General features: G+C 36.5%; 1 long non-coding RNA gene across 1 annotated transcript; it reads right to left on the bottom strand.

The window, feature by feature from the left end:
• Window positions 1-1,533: 1,533 nt before the first annotated feature.
• On the bottom strand, window positions 1,534-1,797 carry LOC107724768 (uncharacterized). The gene is made up of 2 exons (XR_001638049.1): window positions 1,716-1,797; window positions 1,534-1,574 (listed from the first exon to the last, which is right to left on the bottom strand). It is a non-coding gene; the product is annotated as an uncharacterized LOC107724768 (long non-coding RNA).
• Between the last annotated feature and the right edge of the window lie 2,103 nt (window positions 1,798-3,900).

A 3,900-nucleotide genomic window follows, 5' to 3' on the forward strand; every position in this document is an offset into this window, starting at 1 on the left:
GATTTTTGTTTTATGCCAAAAATCATTAGGATATTAAGTATAGATCATGTTCCATGAAGATATTTTGTACATTTCTTACCGTAAATATATCAGAACTTAATTATTGATTAGTAATATGCATTGCTAAGAACTTCATTTGGACAACTTTAAAGGTGATTTTCTCAATATTTAGATTTTTTTGCACCCTCAGATTCCAGATTTTCAAATATTGTGCTATCCTAACAAACCATACATCAATGGAAAGCTTATTCATTTATGAATAAACCTCAATTTCATAAAATGGACTCTTATGCCTGGTTTTGTGGTCCAGGGTCACAATTTACAAAATCATCTTTCTTTGATTCTCCTGTTGAAAATTTAAATATGTGACGGTTCAAGTCGGTTGAGATGTTAAACAATTCGCAGTGCAATTGGAAATTTATGCGAATGTTTCTCTGAGAGGAGCTGACTGTGTTCAGAAACGTTTAGATGGTATTTTCTTTTCATCTTGCCCCTGTATAATGCATTTAAAGTAGTATTTATTAGCACAGAGCTGCTTTGTTTACAGCGGTAACCCAGGAAACACTATATCACTGCTGTTCCACAAGCGCCACCTGCTGGCAGAGAGTGAACGTGCATCTCATTCAGTCCATCTGCTGTTTCAGTTTCATTAAGATGTTATGCAGTATAGTTTCACAAAGCTCAAATCAGACCATTCTGTTTTTGCTTCAAATTCCCAAACTGTACAATCCAACCCTTATGAAAATGAAACCTGGTTTTACTACAAATAAAACCAAAAACCATGATTAATATAGTTCTAGCATGCAGAACCTGATTTTACCAAGTGTTACATGTTCCTGGATCAACATCTTTGTTGACCCTGGAACAAGGTGGTGATTAACCAATCAGATTTTAATCAATACGCACAGACAAAGCCTTAGTTTGTTTATATGAAGAAATGTCTTTCTTTATTTTTTATTTGATTTGGGATTTGTTTTAATATTTCACTTTATTTTTGCTTTTTGACATTTCAATTTCACAAAGAAATGTGCAGCATTTTGTTTGAGAAATAATAAAAGGACACCTTTTCATTTACAATTTGTCATAAACCTCATTTTGTTAAAACAAGAATTGTGAGAAAATTGTATTGTGAAATCAGTATCATGAATTCTATTGCACTGATTTGAGTGAATGGTTACATGCCTACTGTTGACTATTTTCTGTTACTGCTTTAGTCACATGGATGATATAAACTGAACTTGCTCTTGAACTAAACCCACTGGCTTCAACTAAACTCTTCATGACATCTGTGTGATTTAACAGATAGAGATGGAGTGTAGAAATGAGATAACACGGAGAAAACTGCTGGAGCATCAGAAACCAGATAGGAAAAAAAACAACAGGACAGACGGAAAAATGGAGGCCAGAAATGAGACACAAACCAGTGAAACACAAGAGAAAAGCAGACGGACGCTTGTTAGATGTGACAGTATGAAGAAAATAAAACCAGACTGTAAGTGTTTGTTCATTATGGAAATTCTAGTCTTCACACACCTGTCTTAAAGTTTCACATTCAGACAGATTCATCAGATTTTCTGTAAGATGAAAGTTTACAGATGTGTGAATGTGTGTAAACGACAGAATGTGTTATAGATTGAGAACATAAAACAAATCCAAAACAATGAAGATAATCTGATTATGTTTGTGATTTCCAGTCTCACGTGATCCAGACGGACCTGTAAACCTTCATTCTGATGAAACTTCAGCATGTTCTCAAGAACACACAGCATCCCCGAGACAGCAGCGGCTAAACACAACACCATCATGATCACAGACTCCATCCATCCACACTACAGTCTGGTCAGATCCTCAGGGACTCTTTCATCTTTTAATCCTGATCTCTGTGAGATCATTATTCCTTCAATAATAAACCTCTCAATGAGTAAAATTGGTTGCATCTATTATTATAGATTATACTATAATTATTATAAATATTTTTAATATTTTCAAAATTATTTTAAAATTATCTTTCAAAATTATTTTTCTGGTTCAATAAGGTGCATTTGTAAGAAAGTAGCAGTGGTTGGGACAGATTTTCAGTATCACCTTCACTTAAAATAATACAATCTAATCTTGTTTACATTGAAATAAGCTTGATCCGGAGCAGGTTTGAGCAAACGGATCGGTTACTATGACAACAGCTCCAAGATGAGCTTCGAAGAACAAACCAATCCTGGATCATGTTAAATCATCAACAATCAAATCCAGCTAACGGAGTAATCCACACATGAAGAACAGACCCCAGCGTTTACAGACTCATCTAATCAAACAAACAGTTAGTTTCTCAGATCCGTTTCTTTATACTGCACTTTTACTGACAACATTCTGCACATCACAGTTTCCTGCATTTGATAGTGAACCTTTACATAATATAAGACGTGGAAACACAACACAGACGACTGGTCCACCACACAACACACATTCATACAATTCACTCTGAATTCAATGATGAACTGCCTTTAACTGGAAATTGAGTGTTTTGTCCTTTTGCATTATCGGCACACTATTTTCCCATTTGATACTGTAAAGCTGCTTTGACACAATCTGTATTGTTAAAAGCACTATATAAATAAAGATGACTTAAACAAACAGCTCAGTGTCTTCAGTTCACTGCACAACAGCTGCAGCTCGTCTGTACTGACATTGTATTCATCCACTAGAAAACAGAGCTCTATATAAACTCAATCATTGCTCAACAAATACTTTTATGGTTTTGTGAAATGATCAGGATATATTAAAATTCAGTGCATAGCGCCACCCTCAGGCTGAATAACTCTATTACACTGAGCCTCTGCTGAAGCTTCATCATGTGTTCAGAATCAGTCACCAGACATTACACCAGACTACAGATTAGATCCAGACTCTGATGAACACTTTAGATGAACAACACTGAGAAGAGATGATGCTGGTGAGTTTGCTGGCCAGTTAAGCACACAAACACCATGGTCATTTAACCAACTTTTGGTGCTTTTGGCAGTGACATCTTTTAGTTTTCTATCTCTCTTTATTTTTTATTTTTTTCTCTTTCTAAGGGACAGACAACACCAAATAAGACTCACAACTGACACACACACAGAGCGCTTGCTGAATGACAGAAAGCTGACGCTGGTCTCACCGCACGTGCTTTTATAGCTTCCTGGTCATTACGTCACCCGCCCGTGACGTCTCGCCCATCTATTGGTCTGATTACACACGAGGTTCAGAGCCGGTCACGCTGAAAGGCGTTCCCCTAGCGTTTTCCGACGCAGCTCGAGTTCCTGAAGAGGAACTTAACATAGTCATAGTTAAATATAACGCTGTAAAATAAAACGATATACAATTATATGAAAATAAAAAGCTATCTATAATAGTATGAAATTTTTTAATAAGATATGACATTTGTTTGTAAATGTTATGTTATATTTATTGTTCATTGGCCGCTGCTTATGCTGTAACTATGCGGTCAGTTAAGCAAGAACGCATACATCTCAATTCTCATTAGGATGCATTCTGTGTTCTCACGTCCTTCCGAGTTCGTTCTTCCAAGGAAGCCTGGCAAGACCGGTCTCCACGAGAACACAAGTCCGTTCTCTGCGTTCTTGCCAATGTTAAAATTATTTTCAATGTGCCAGTAAAAAGTACAAGCTCTCACTTTATTAAAACGATGCAAAACAAAAATACAAATGTTTACTTTCACAAGCAGTCACATATTTGCAAGTTTGCAGCAGTAGTCTTAAGCGAGAATGAGAAGCTTACAGGTTTCTTTACATCGTCCGCCCGCTGCGTCTTCTGGGATTTCTAACAGTTCGATTCTCTCAAGTCTGCATTCGATGCATCCTCGATTTCAAGAACACATCCGGGCACTGTCATGTGTGCTCTGTA

Source organism: Sinocyclocheilus rhinocerous, unplaced genomic scaffold (genome assembly GCF_001515625.1).
Source record: "Sinocyclocheilus rhinocerous isolate Xijiao unplaced genomic scaffold, SAMN03320098_v1.1 scaffold6660, whole genome shotgun sequence".
In the NCBI taxonomy this organism is placed as follows: Eukaryota; Metazoa; Chordata; class Actinopteri; order Cypriniformes; family Cyprinidae; genus Sinocyclocheilus; species Sinocyclocheilus rhinocerous.